Here is a 15207-nt window from a genome sequence, read left to right as displayed (position 1 = left end):
ATCAAAATGGAATTATGAAACTAGCCATTCTTCATTTTAGCAAGACAGATACCACGATTCTAAATGCTGTGTATATGTTCTCTGGCATATCCACATATGAAATGCTGCAATCGAGAAAGGGATGTGAAGCTTTGAGGCATATTGCAGGTATTCACTCGCAGAAAGAACCGCATATATACGTAACTTAGAGCCATGGAACGTAATACTCCAGGGACAATGGTGTGCGATGGCAGCAAGAGGGAGGAAATTTCAGTGCTTGTCCGTGAGGAAAGGACTGAATAATCAGTGGAATGGAAACTGTATGATTCGAGGTATGACATTTGGCTGCAAAGACAGAATATCTGAAAAGGGAAATCTAATGGGTGAATCATGATATAGTAAGTGTAATTGCAGCGAAATCGGAAGAACATAAGGATTTCTGACCAAAAAAATATAGAGCAGCAGAAAATGGTACATCAGAAATAGGAATTGTTGTGCATAGGGAAGGAGGAAGAGCAGAGAGTTGCTGTGAACCGTTGAGTGGTAGGATTATCATCAGACTCGACAGCAAACAAACGCTACCAACAATATTTGAGGCACACGTGTCGACGTATAAAGCAAAAGATGAAGAGGTAAAGTATATGAGAACACGGGAAAGATAAATCAGAGTGGAAAGGTAGTCGAAATTCTGTTAAGGGGCTCCGGAAAGGCTCAAAATCATGAAAAGTTCAATTTTTACTTTTTTGCGTTTTCTGAATCTGCAAACTATTACCTTTTAATAGATATATAATTTATTCAATTCCGAAGACTACAACTATTTTTAATTTTTTTTTGAAATGTGTTCTACATGGGCGTGACCCACTGTGGCGCTGTTAAACTGCTGTCAAATGGTATTATTATTAACGTCCGTGTTCATCAGGTACATTTTAGTGATGTGAGATAAAGTATGTGTTGTGGCTAACCTGTGATGGTTCAATATATATCGCTGGTGTGATTGTCGATTGTTTCATGTTTATTTACTCTGTCGTTATCTCGAAAATATTCGTAATTAATTCTGTTTCTTGAGTCTCTGTTTTGTTGAAGTATAATAACGAATAAAAGTAAAGTTATTAGAAATCCTCTGAAGGCTTTTAAAAAAAGGAGAAATGTTGGAAAGCCAAAGGTATGTGTTATTACTGTAAACAATAAAGACGATGAAAATCCCCAACATAGCTTGTGTCCCAAAGAAGAAGACAGTTGGTGTAAATATAACAAAGGATTGCTAACTGGTGAAGTGTACACTCATAAGCATAGTCTGCCTCATGCAATAATGGAGGTGATAAAACCTATTTTCAGAGACTTAGCAGCACCTGAACTGTTGAAAAAGTGTATTCACGGAAAAACTCAAAACCCCAATGAAAGTGTAAATAGTGTTATATGGTCGAGAATCCCCAAGACTGTATTTGTGGGAATAGAAACACTTCACTTTGGTGTGTATGATGCTGTTGCGACTTTCAATGATGGCAACATTGTAAGGTGCAAGGTATTTAGAAATATGGGAATGAAGATAGGTTCTAACATGGTATGAGCGATGCTTGCTTTAGACAAGGAACGCCTTCGGGCTGCAGACAGGGCTGTAAAGAGTCTAGAAATACAAGCAAGAGTAAACAGGAGGAGGAACAAGAGGAAGCTGGAGGAGGAGTTTGCAGAGGATGAAGATGTTTTCTAAGGATCTCCCAAACATATTTGTTTCAAACTTTCAGTAAATGTTACACAGTACCTTCTGCATAATTTAACACAGCCTTTTTCCAAAAAACTGTATATTTTTGAATATATAAATAAAAAATTGCAAAAAAATGGTGAATTTTCATTACAATTGAAAAAAAATCATCTTTAATAACTGAACTAAAATTTTGTAAAATCCCTGCGTTAAGTTGTAGCCCATATTCCAATAAATAATCTGTAAAAAGTTCAACTTCCTACCTCAAATACTTTGTGAGGAAAGATGTAATTTATAAGCGTTATTTTAACATTGCAAGTATAGGGCGTTCCGGAGCCCCTTAACTATAAGGAATGGGAACGCTCCAGTACAGGAACGAGCTGAAGGCCGAGTTGTGGAAGAGTATGGGCTTGGTAGCAGAAGTGACAGACGGGATGGACTCCTTGGGATCTGCAGTAAATTTCAGCTGGTCGTAGCAGATATCGTTTTCATGACTCACAAGAGGAGGACAAATACTTGGGAAGTGCCTGGACTCGTGTAAAGCTAACAGCTGGATTACTTCATGGTGAGGCAGAGATTCTGGAATCAGATGCTGTACTGGGAGGCGTACTCAAGGGCGTATACAGACACAGATCGCAATGTAGTAGTGATAGAAAGTAGACTGAAGTTGACAGAAAATGTCTTAAGTACATAGAGGCTGCAGATACTGTGATCTACGTCTACATCTACATCTACATGGATACTCCGCAAATCATACTTAAGTGCCTGGCAGAGGGTTCATCGAACCACCTTCACAATGTTTCTCTCTCATTCCACTCTCTAACACCTCGTGGAAAAACGAACACCTATATCTTTCCGTGTGAGCTCTGATTTCTCTTATTTTACCATCGTGATCGTTTCTCCCTATGTATGTCCTCTTCAACAAAATATTTTCGCATTCGGAGGAGAAAGTTGGTGATTGAAATTACGTGAGAAGATCCCAATGCAACGATAAACACCTGAGCAGTCCTCTTAGGTTGTTCGCAGATGATGCTGTAATTTACCGTCTAGTAAGGTCATCCGAAGACCAGTATCAGTTGCAAAGCGATTTAGGAAAGATTGCTGTATGGTGTGGCAGGTGGCAGTTGACGCTAAATAACGAAAAGTGTGAGGTGATCCACATGAGTTCCAAAAGAAATCCGTTGGAATTCGAGTACTCGATAAATAGTACAATTCTCAAGGCTGTCAATTCAACTAAGTACCTGGGTGTTAATATCACGAACAACTTCAGTTGGAAAGACCACTTAGATAATATTGTCTGGAAGGCGAGCCAAAGGTTGCGTTTCATTGGCAGGACACTTAGAAGATGCAGCAAGTCCACTAAAGAGACAGCTTACACTACACTCGTTCGTCCTCTGTTAGAATATTGCTGCGCGGTGTGGGATCCTTACCAGGTGGGATTGACGGAGGACATCGAAAGGGTGCAAAAAAGGGCAGCTCGTTTTGTATTATCACGTAATAGGGGAGAGAGTGTGGCAGATATGATACGCGAGTTGGGATGGAACTCATTAAAGCAAAGACGTTTTTCGTCGCGGCGAGATCTATTTACGAAATTTCAGTCACCAACTTTCTCTTCCGAATGCGAAAATATTTTGTTGAGCCCAACCTACATAGGTAGGAATGATCATCAAAATAAAATAAGAGAAATCAGAGCTCGAACAGAAACGTTTAGGTGTTTGTTTTTCCCGCGCGCTGTTCGGGAGTGGAATGGTAGAGAGATAGTATGATTGTGGTTCGATGAACCCTCTGCCAAGCACTTAAATGTGAATTGCGGAGTAGTCATGTAGATGTAGATGTTTTAATGGTGTATGTCGCAAATTCTGTATCACGTTGATGACACTCTCTCTCGTGTTTCGCTATAATACAAAACGTGCTGCCCTTCTTTGAACTTTTTCGACGTACTCTGTCAGTACTATCTTGTAAGGATCGCACACCGCGCAGCAGTATCCTAAAAGAGGACAGGCAAGCGTGGTGTAGGCAGTCTCCTTAGTAGATCTGTTACATTTTCTAAGCGTTCTGCCAATAAAATGCAGTCTCTGGCTTGCCTTCCCCACAACATTTTCTATTCGTTCTTTCAAATTTATATTGTTCGTAACTGTAATTCCTAGCTACTTACAAGGGAACCTCCCCATCGCACCCCCCTCAGATTTAGTTATAAGTTGCCACAGTGGATAGGCCTTGAAAAACTGAACACAGATCAGTCGAGAAAACAGGAGGAAGTTGTGTGGAACTATGAGAAAATAAGCAAAATATACAAACTGGGTAGTCCATGCGCAAGATAGGCAACATCAAGGCCCGCCAGAACACAGGAGCGCTGTGGTCCCGTGGTTAGCGTGAGCAGCTGCGGAACAAGAGGTTATTGGTTCAAGTCTTCCTCCGAGCAAAAAGTTTAATTTTTTTATATTCAGTCAATTATCAAAGTTCAGGCACTAACAGATAATCAACTTCGCTCTCCAAAATTCCAGGACATGTTCACATTTGCTTGGACATATGCAGGATTTGACGGTCTACACACGGAAAAATTTGAAAACGTAAAAAACATGTTTTGACAGAGCACAGCGAAAAGTGTGCGAGTGTGAGACTTTCGGAATCATTTGTTGCAGTTTATGTGACAAACTCTTATGTTTTCATCACTTTTTTGGGAGTAATTATCACATCCACAAGGAAACCTAAATCGGGCAACGTAGAAGAATCTTTTTACCCATTCGCCAAGTGTACAAGTTAGGTGGGTCGACAACATATTCCTGTCATCTGACACACATGCCGTCACCAGTGTCGTATAGAATATATCAGACGTGTTTTCCTGTGGAGGAATCGGTTGACCTATGATCTTGCGATCAAAAATTTTCGGTTCCCATTGGAGAGGCACGTTCTTTCGTCTACTAATCGCACGGTTTTGCGGTGCGGCCGCAAAACGCAGACACTAAACTTATTACAGTGAACAGAGACGTCAATGAACGAATGGATAGATCATAACTTTGCTAAAATAAAGAAAAATTTTTCGCTTGAGGGGAGACTTGAACCAAGGACTTTTCGTTCCGCAGCTGCTCACACTAACCATGGGACCACGGCGCTCCTTATCTTTGGAGGTCCATGATGTTGCCTATCTTCGCGTGGACTACTCAGTTTGTATATTTTGCTTATTTTTTTATAGTTCGACACAACTTCTTCCTGTTTTCTCGATTGATCTGTGTTCGGTTTTTCAAGGCCTATCCACTGTGCCAACTTGTAACTAAATCTGAGGGGGGTGCGATGGGGAGGTTCCCTTGTTAGTTGAATTTCCGGCCTTTAGGTTTGATTGATTTACTGTGCAACGGGTGTTTAACGGATTGCTTTTGGCACTCATGTGGATGGCCTGACGGTTTTCATTATTTGGGGTCAATCGCCAATTTCCGCACTATACAGATATATTTTCTGAATCGTTTTGCAATTTGTTGTGATCTTCTGGCGACTTCACAAGACGATAGAGGCCAGCATCATCTGAAAACAACCTAAGATGGCTGTTTAGATTGGCTCCTACATCGTTTATATAGTTAATGAGCAGCAGACAGTCTACAACACTACCTCGTAGAACGCCAAAAATCACTTCTGTTTAACTCGATGACTTTCCATCAGTTATTACGAGCGGTGGCCTTTCTGACAGGAAATCACGAATTCAGTCACATAACTAACGAGATAATGCATTAGCACCCAATTTTACTACAAGCCATTTGTGTGGTACAGTTAAAAAGCCTTCTGGAAATCCAGAAATACGGAATCAATTCGAACTTCCTTATTGATAGCACTCAATACTGTGTGTAAAGAGCTAGTTGTGTTTCACAGGAACGATGTTTTCTAAATCCGTGTTGACTGTGTGTCAATACACCTTTCTCTTTGAGGTAATTCATAATGTTCCAACACAATATATGTTCCAAAATCCTGGTGCATATCGACATTGATGATATGGGCCTGTAATTTATTCGATTAATCCTACTACCTTCCTTGAATATTGGTGTGACCTGTGCAACTTTCTAGTATTTTGGTACGGATCTTCGTTTAGTATACTCTGAAAGGAACCTAATTGGTATACAGTCTGGACCAGAAGAGTGGCTTTTATTAAGTGATTTAAATTGCTTCACTACTCCGAGGATATCTACTTCTAAGTTACTCATGTTGGCAGCTGTTCTTGATTCGAATTCTGCTTCTGCTTCTTTGGTGAAGAAATATAGAAAGGCTTTGACTTTCAGCAACCCAAATTGATTGAAGGAGAAAAAGAGAATAAAAACTGAAGGAAAAATGAAGTACAAAAATGTTCACGAGCAGACATAATACAATAACATAAGCGATTTACCTGTAAAACCAATAGGAAGTGTAGGGCATGTAACAGGAAACGGTGCAGGAGACATGTGAAGAACTCGTGAAGGAAATGAACTTCAGAAGGACAGATTGAGATTGTTGAGAAGAAAAACCTTTAGTAACATTAAGAGTAATGGTATCTTCAACATTAAGGTTGGAAGAGGAATTTCAGTAGTGCGCTTAGAAGAGAGAACTGACAGGAAGAACGAGGAAGAACGAGTACACCGAACATTTGTATGATGAGGTAGTACAACAAGAAATGGGAATCGAATTGTAAGACATGGGAAGCCCAGTATTACAGCCGCAATTTGACACAGATTTGGAAAACTTGGCAGAAGATACGTGGGACGTTTCATAAACAACGCACACTATTAAAGTTACTTTCGTTGATATTTCCCTTTGAATAGCTCACAGGATACAAACTAACATAGGGCACTCTGAACAGTGTGTAGCAGCAGTTATCAGTAACGCACACACCAGTAATTACAGAAATCAAATTTCCGCCAAGCTCATAGTAATAACAGCTACACGCGACATCATTACTTAAACCAATACTGAAATGTTACTGCATGAAGTGCAGAGCTAAATTTGGACATGAGGGGCTTCTATCTTAACTGACATTTAAAAACGCAAATAAATACAAATGATATCATAAATACACATTTTATACTCCTCTACATACACCAGTTTTCCTTAGCAGCAGTAATAGTCCAATTATCTTTCAAATATTTGGAGGATATGATGGGGACCCATAAACTAGTATAGTGTCACCAGTCAAACTCTATGATTATTTCAGTAAAAAAGACTAATTCAAACAAAGCTAATTCTTCACTTCACTTGGAGTAGTTGATAATTTACTTTGCAAGACAAAAAATTCAACACTGAGCTCAGTTAACTTCGAAAAAGGAACCATTCATGATAGAAATCAAAACACCACTATTTTTAAAATGAGCTTAACTTATTTGTCTTTTTTACCACATGTGAAGCAGGTATTTTCGACAATCACATTTACACAATCTGGCATTGTATTCCTGCTAAACAATACCTTGCAATAAACTAAGAGTGCTTTAGAAAAATCCTATCTAACTTCACTTTTGTGGTTTTAACTTTAACTTTTGCTACTCATTTTACATTTGGCAAACACAAAGAACCACTTTAAACACTTGAATGCAAGAATTGTTAATTTAAAACGGGATATTCGGTTTTAGTAGCACTTAGGTAAGGACACTGCATAGGTTCCTGAGCAGGATAGAAAATCTGGTTCTGAACACAGATTTATAACATTATGATTATTATTAAAACCACACACAATTTAAGTGGTCCGTGCCCATATACATAGCTGCGTGTATGAAGTTAGTAAAGCAGTGGTGAAGTTTTGGTGGTAGATGACATGGCCGCTAACTGTACTCAGCCGGCCGCGGTGGTCTAGCGGTTCTAGGCGCTCAGTCCGGAACCGCGAGACTCCTACGGTCGCAGGTTCGAATCCTGCCTCGGGCATGGATGTGTGTGATGTCCTTACGTTAGTTAGGTTTAAGTAGTTCTAAGTTCTAGTGGACTGATGACCACAGATGTTAAGTCCCATAGTGCTCAGAGCCATTTGAACCATTTTTAACTGTACTCACGGCTCTTGATGTTCGAATGCTCAACAAAATTTCTTCTCGGCGTCGGATTTTCAACATATTAGAGCCATCCCTTTTTGCCGAGAATACCAAATAATAGCCAGATCCACATCCGAGGTAAAAATCCTTTACAAAGCAGCTTCCAATTGCCTCTCTTGGCAAAGTCGAAGTGCACCGTGCTACGGCTGGCCACTTACTGCGTACCGTTCACACCAAGGAGCCGCCCAGTTCGACCGCCAAAACCACCTTTTACATCGCGCCATGCCATTTCCGTTACGGAGGGACTTCCCTACATCTTTTATGTATTACAAATACAAGTGCCCTAAGCATGAACCAGCTTTCAACAAACATTGTCGTTTTTATAATCATACACATAGTATAATAATTTATCCTTCCAACAATTCATTTTGCTTTTTCCATATATACATTACAAAACTCTAATTTCCTGTCACAAATCAAGGACTTTAACTAACAAAGAATACACACTCCATAACCAGCTACACAGTTACATAATATCCTCCTTCTGATCGATATAGCCGGCCGGGGTGGCCGAGCGGTTCTAGGCGCTTCAGTCTGGAACCGCGTGACAGCTACGGTCACAGGTTCGAATCCTGCCTCGGGCATGGTTGTGTGCGATGTCCTTAGGTTAGTTAGGTTTAAGTAGTTTTAAGTTCTAGGGGACTGTTGACCTCAGAAGTTAAGTCCCATAGTGCTCACAGCCATTTTTTGATCGATATAAGTGTTACCATCTGTTGATGTTTCTTGGCATTCGGGGTCTTGGTTTATCATCCGTGCTCATACGACCCCATCGAAAGTGAGTAACTCAACTTGAAACCGTACTTCCGTCCAATGTTAACTCACCGCAAACTTCACTTAAGGCATTGTGGATTTTTGCGTGTAAAGTTTCGATCTTGATGTGCAATCTCTGGCCTTCAACAGTCACAGCACCCAAGACTCCTGCAGGATCCATTCCTACCTTTCGCCAATTTTATGTTACTGTGTTGTTGTTGTGGTCTTCAGTCCAGAGACTGGTTTGACGCAGCTCTCCATGCTACTCTATCCTGTGCAAGCTTCTTCATCTCCCAAGTAACTACTGCAGCCAACATCCTTCTGAATCTAGTTAGTCTATTCATCTCTTGGTCTCCCTCTACGACTTTTACCCTCCACACTGCCCTCCAATGCTAAATTGGTGATCACATGTTGCCTCAGAACATGTCCTACCAACCGATCCCTTCTTCTAGTCAAGTTGTGCCTCAAATTACTCTTCTCCCCAGTTCTATTCAATAACTTCTCATTAGTTATCTGATATACCCATCTAATCTTCAGCATTCTTCCGTGTTTCACTTCCATACGTGGCTGCACTCTATACAAGTACTTTCAGAAACGACTTCCTGACACTTGAATTCTATGCTCGATGTTAGCAAATTTCTCTTCTTCAGAAACGCTTTCCTCGCCATTGCCAGTCAACATTTTATATCCTCTCTACTTCGACAATCATCAGTTATTTTGCTCCCCAAATAGCAAAACTCATTTACTACTTTAAGCGTCTCATTTCCTAATCCAGTTCCCTCAGCATCACCCGATTTAATTCGACTACATTCCATTACCCTCGTTTTGCTTTTGTTGATGTTCATTTTATATCCTCCTTTCAAGACACTGTCCATTCCGTTCAACTGCTCTTCCAGGTCCTTTGCTGTCTCTGACAGAATTACAATGTCACCAGTGAACCTCAAAGTTTTTATTTCTTCTCCATCGATTTTAATTCCTACTCCGAATTTTTCTCTTGTTCCTTTTACTGCTAGCTCAATATAAAGATTGAATAACATCGGGGGTTAGAGTACACAGCGAAAAAACGAAGACGTGTGCTTCTTCCTCAAGCTCCCAACTACATCTAACGTAATTTTCATTCTTGTTGCATCAAACAGCCTACAGCAATACCAACCTGTGCATTATTTATGAAATGTCCCTCGTATACGCAACATTCCTTGGGAATTCCTAAAATCATTAGGAAAGCAGCAAACGGCTGTTCAGGCTGGTGTCTAGAACCTGTGAGAGTGGAGACTTACAACTGCATAGTCCAGTTTACGACGTAACTCTATAGAAAATTGAGCTTCCAACTTAAGTACTCCTAGACTGCACTTTTTGGACTTACGAAGCAATAACATGTTAATAAAACATCTTACCACTATGGTCATGACTAGAGACCGGATTTTATGCATCACAAAAACCTTAAATACGCATGCATATATGCATGAAAATGGATGAAAAGTGTCGAAATACGCAAGATCAGGTGATAAAAAAACATGGTAGTTACTGCGAGCATTATATTTCAAAGTCGAACCTGTGCATATCAGTTACGAGGAAGAGCGCCGGCCACGCGGAAAATCGGTTCATTTAGAACGCTGATATCATTTTCTGAATACTTTCTGGCAGAGGTTAGGAAGGGGGTCCTTCGGGGATTATTTTCGAAACATTTACAAAATGGGAACGCATACTATGTTTCAAGAATTGTTCCTTCTTTGCTGTTGCCGTCGGTAACAAGCGGATGTACAGGACCAACATCGATATATATCGCATGCAGAGGGGCGTAATATCTTATTTAAAAAACAACATGCAATCACGAATTTTTTTGAACAGCATTAACTTTTAATTAATTCCTCTGGACCAAAGCTTCATTTACAATTTATTTTACGTTTTTCTACAATTGTAAACACAAACGATCAAGTACTGTTCCAAATGTTCGGTAGTAAGATTGTTTCTTCTATCACTCAAAACATTTTTATAAGCAGAAAAGGACAGTTCTACACCAAGTGAGGTAACTGGGCAGTATTTGAACTGGAGGGCTATGTTGGCTCTTATTGTTTCTGATAAAAGTTCACCTGTCCCTTTAATAAACCGACCAATTTGGCACAAGGGTTCAAAGCCTGAGTTATTGTTCAAAATGTTTTCAAACGTTTCTGTATGATTTCTCGGGAATACCTAGAATAATGTTATACATTAACTGAATAGATTCATTCAACGCCAAACCTTTAGGTTCAAGATTATTAATACTTGCAAGTATATGGGAAAAATGAGTGCTAATCACAGCAATGTCTTTCTTAATAGTGGAATCATTAAAAGCTTCCTTGTGCTGCCAAACTGCCAAAGCCCCTGCACTATTGAAGTCGTTTGCTGCCCCTCTAATGGCCTCGAAATGTTACAACACAGCTTCGACCCACGTACCCCAACGAGTTACCACTGGTTCGGGAGGTAAAGGCACCTTTGGGAGTTTTTCTTTGTGGGTCTTGATGCGAGCATGAGCCTTTGGAAACACTTTATTTGTGGATGAAATCAGTTTGTTTACATTCACAAACGTGGAACGTACTTCTTTAACAAGGCGATGTACTCCATGAGCAGAGCACGTGAGATGAATCAAACTGGGATAAAATACTCGGAGGGCTTTTCCCGCTTTGATCATATAGGGAGCAGAATCTGAAATAAACACAAACGTCTTTTCATCTGCAGAAGATTCTGGAAATACTTGTCTAATGCTCTCATTCACAAATCTGGCGATTGTAGAAGTTGTTTGCAGGCCGCTAAGTAGGAAGAAGAAGGGTCTCCTTTTAAAGCACCAACAGTTAATTTTGCAATTTAACGCCCACATGTGTCTGCAGTTTCGTGAACTGAAGTCCAGATAATGCTGTTCGTTACGTATTTCTTCCAGTCGGTATGCAAGTTTTACGCAATGTTGATTCATCTCGTATATTTTGATCAAAGCAATATTTGCGCAGGAAGCCTTTTAGGATAGGGTTTGTAAGTTTGTGAAGAGGAATATTGCTTGGAATGAATGCTTCACACAGATCCATGTTAAACCGAACTTTTTGGATACTTTTCGAGCGGCCTGGCGCACAACGCGCTACAGACTACACGTCGTAAACATACTTTCAACTGTGCACAAGTAAATGGGAAGCTAAACTGGAACAATGGGCGTGCGACTAAAAGCTCGAGTAGTTTGGTGTAATCGTTGCCGACGCGTATGGCATAGGAGCATTGACTCTGTCTGCCTGTTCCTGTTCCCCTTCTGTGACGATTTGGCTAGGCAGGGGCCTCTCGGTTAGCGATTGGACGCAGTTTTAGGTCGCGGTCAATCTGTCAATCAAATCAAGATCGAGCTAGAGGCCGCCCGTCTAAATTTTTAAAATACTGTAAACACGGAGCGAAAATATGCATCGTCACTAGTTTTTAGTTAAAACATGCAATAACTGGTGAAAAGGAGAAGTACAGGGTGTTTCAAAAATGACCGGTATATTTGAAACGGCAATACAAACTAAACGAGCAGCGATAGAAATACACCGTTTGTTGCAATATGCTTGGGACAACAGTACATTTTCAGGCAGACAAACTTTCGAAATTACAGTAGTTACAATTGTCAACAACAGATGGCGCTGCGGTCTGGGAAACTCTATAGTACGATATTTTCCACATATCCACCATGCGTAGCAATAATATGGCGTAGTCTCTGAATGAAATTACCCGAAACCTTTGACAACGTGTCTGGCGGAATGGCTTCACATGCAGATGAGATGTACTGCTTCAGCTGTTCAATTGTTTCTGGATTCTAGCGGTACACCTGGTCTTTCAAGTGTCCCCACAGAAAGAAGTCACAGGGGTTCACGTCTGGCGAATAGGGAGGCCAATCCACGCCGCCTCCTGTATGTTTCGGATAGCCCAAAGCAATCACACGATCATCGAAATATTCATTCAGGAAATTAAAGACGTCGGCCGTGCGATGTGGCCGGGCACCATCTTGCATAAACCACGAGGTGTTCGCAGTGTCGTCTAAGGCAGTTTGTACCGCCACAAATTCACGAAGAATGTCCAGATAGCGTGATGCAGTAATCGTTTCGGATCTGAAAAATGGGCCAATGATTCCTTTGGAAGAAATGGCGGCCCAGACCAGTACTTTTTGAGGATGCAGGGACGATGGGACTGCAACATGGGGCTTTTCGGTTCCCCATATGCGCCAGTTCTGTTTATTGACGAAGCCGTCCAGGTAAAAATAAGCTTCGTCAGTAAACCAAATGCTGCCCACATGCATATCGCCGTCATCAATCCTGTGCACTATATCGTTAGCGAATGTCTCTCGTGCAGCAATGGTAGCGGCGCTGAGTGGTTCCCGCTTTTGAATTTTGTATGGATAGAGGTGTAAACTCTGGCGCATGAGACGATACGTGGACGTTGGCGTCATTTGGACCGCAGCTGCAACACGGCGAACGGAAACCCGAGGCCGCTGTCGGATCACCTGCTGCACTAGCTGCGCGTTGCCCTCTGTGGTTGCCGTACGCGGTCGCCCTACCTTTCCGGCACGTTCATCCGTCACGTTCCCAGTCCGTTGAAATTTTTCAAACAGATCCTTTATTGTATCGCTTTTCGGTCCTTTGGTTACATTAAACCTCCGTTGAAAACTTGGTCTTGTTGCAACAACACTGTGTTCTAGGCGGTGGAATTCCAACACCAGAAAAATCCTCTGTTCTAAGGAATAAACCATGTCGTCTACAGCACACTTGCACGTTGTGAACAGCACACGCTTACAGCAGAAAGACGACGTACAGAATGGCGCACCCACAGACTGCATTGTCTTCTATATCTTTCACATCACTTGCAGCGCCATCTGTTGTTGAAAATTGTAACTACTGTAATTTCGAAAGTTTGTCCGCCGGAAAATGTACTGTTGTCCCAAGCATATTGCAACAAACGGTGTATTTCTATCGCTGCTCGTTTAGTTTTTATTGCCGTTTCAAATATACCGGTCATTTTTGAAACACCCTGTATATGCAAATGCATATAATGTGGTCTCTAGTCATGACAATAGTTCAGCAACTGGCCTATGTTTTGGTTATAGCAGTGAGCTGTAATCAATAACGTCACCATACTCAAAACCAAAAATTACTGTTGTTAGTTGTGTGCACTGTACGTAAAGAGCTGGAGCTTGAGAATCCCGGGTACTACCGGAGACTGTGAAGCTCTAATCCCCATCGCCGGCGGCAGGTGCATCTCAACAGCTGTGACCTGTTATTAGTGTGCTGATAGACCAGTCAGCACCTGCTAGCTTCAGAACTGGAATTATTACATTCTTCCCCATGTCTGACGGTTTTCCCCCATCTTATATATCTTGTTTACGGGATGGAATAGTTTTCTCATGGCTGGCTGACCCAAGGATTTGCATAATTCTGAGAGATTGGTTCAAATGGCTCTGAGCACTATGGGACTTAACTGCTGAGGTCATCAGTCCCCTAGAACTTAGAATTACTTAAACCTAACTAACCTAAGGACATCACACACATCCATGCCCGAGCCAGGATTGGAACCTGCGACCGTAGCAGTCGCGCGGTTCCGGACTGAGCGCCTGAACCGCTAGACCACCGCGGCCGGCAATTCTGAGAGAATATCATCTGCTCAAGAGCTCTTGTTTCGACTAAAATCCTCCAGTGCGCAGTCAAATTATTCCCGCAGTATCGTATATCCCATGTCATCTTCACCTCTTCCTCTTCTTCAAGTTTATTTCCCTTATATTTCCCCTCTGTAAATTCCTCTCTTTCCTTCATACTGACTCTCCATCTTACCTCTTGATATTCATACAACTACTTTTCTTTTCTATTTAATCTCCCTACAGGCGGCATTTATCTTACCCGTAGCTATGAATGCTTCTGCAGCCTTGCATTTGACCTCCTGCCAATCCTGTATTTTAATCTAGTGAGGTAGTGCAGTGGTTAGATGAATGTTCAGACCCACATCCAGCCATCCTGATTTAGATTTTCCGTGCTTGCTTAAGACAAATGCTGCAATCAGTAATTTTTGAGAACATTCCTCTTGGAGCACAGCAGCTTTTTTCATTATTTAAAAACTAACATGAACAATTACAACCCACAAGAAACTTCTTTTCTTATGAAGTTACGAGTTTCGGTCTGTTTTAGATCAGATCTAACATAATAATGGCAGATGGTGGCTGTGAACAGAGCAGAAGCTATGACTCCACCAACGCTAACTGCTCGAGTTAGGTCTGGAGATGGTGTAAAACAGACCAAAGCCAGTAGCCTCGTAAAAAAAGACGTTCCTTGTGGGTGTGACTGTTCATGTTCATTTTTAAGAAAATGTCAGAATGGTTTATTTGAAATGGCATGGCCAATTTCCTTCCCTGTCCTTCACCAGTCTGAGCTCATGCTCTGTCTCTAATGCCCTCATTATCTATCGAGTATTAAACACTAATCTCCTCCTTGTCCTCCTCCTACTATATTTTAGATGCCTCTATTTCCTTTTCCTGTTAACACTTGCTGCATTTATTTATGTTTTCTCGTTTTTTTAAATCATTGTAGGCTCAATAATCTTAGCCAAGGGTGGGCCTGGCATATTAGCTTATTTGATCCTCTGCCACTTTCACTAGTTCATTTCTCAAAGCTACATGTGCAGTCTGTTGCAGTCCTTCCCTCCGTTTCAGTCAACCATCGCATAATGCTGCCTTCTGAATTCTTCACAGTGGTCATTTTCATTTATCCGGGC

At 41.2% G+C, this 15207-nt stretch overlaps 1 protein-coding gene across 2 annotated transcripts in view; it reads left to right on the top strand.

The window, feature by feature from the left end:
- The window catches only part of LOC126213142 (neprilysin-2-like), a 319779-nt gene that overhangs the window by 204976 nt on the left and 99596 nt on the right, over positions 1 to 15207 (top strand). The window lies entirely within an intron of this gene.

Source organism: Schistocerca nitens, chromosome 11 (genome assembly GCF_023898315.1).
Source record: "Schistocerca nitens isolate TAMUIC-IGC-003100 chromosome 11, iqSchNite1.1, whole genome shotgun sequence".
Lineage (NCBI taxonomy): Eukaryota > Metazoa > Arthropoda > Insecta > Orthoptera > Acrididae > Schistocerca > Schistocerca nitens.
Note: the sequence above shows the minus strand (reverse complement) of the source record. Positions and strands in the feature narration are given on the sequence as shown.